The sequence below is a fragment of the Brassica oleracea genome, chromosome C7, assembly GCF_000695525.1.
Source record: "Brassica oleracea var. oleracea cultivar TO1000 chromosome C7, BOL, whole genome shotgun sequence".
Classification (NCBI taxonomy): Eukaryota; Viridiplantae; Streptophyta; class Magnoliopsida; order Brassicales; family Brassicaceae; genus Brassica; species Brassica oleracea.
Window position 1 is genome coordinate 9,454,015 of NC_027754.1, and position 566 is coordinate 9,454,580.

Below are 566 nucleotides of genomic sequence, written 5' to 3' on the forward strand. Positions count from 1 at the left end.
CTATTTCCTTTTTAAGCACCAAAACCTCAACCAATCAATTGAACAAACACTTGTTCAATATAAAACTTCAATTTACATTTAAATCTCTAAAACTATCTAGCTTGACAAATCATATTAGATTTCTTAGGTTCCCTAGCTCCTTGTGAATTTGATCCCTAAGTACTACAACTCAACCTCTTATTTGAGAGAGTATAAATCACTCCTTAGGGTAATTTGAGTGGTAATTTGGTGCCGTTGCTCGGGGCTGCAATCCCAGAGTCTGATACTATTGCTACAGGTACTACTTTACCTGTAGATGTGGCTGCGCGACCCAAGACGTTGGCTGACTACAACCGTCCAGATCAATTCTACACCAACAGATCAGCCATTCGTCCTCCCACTATTCAGAGGGATTTTGAGTTGAAGGCGCAGTACTACAAACTCGTGGGACAGATACCCTACCATGGATTGTCTCATGAGCATCCTGTGGACCATCTGGAGAGGTTCGAGGATCTGATATCTGCTATTAAAGTCAAAGAATGGGAACTTCAACACCAGGAATCCAGAAGAGGCAGTGAAGGTGATAC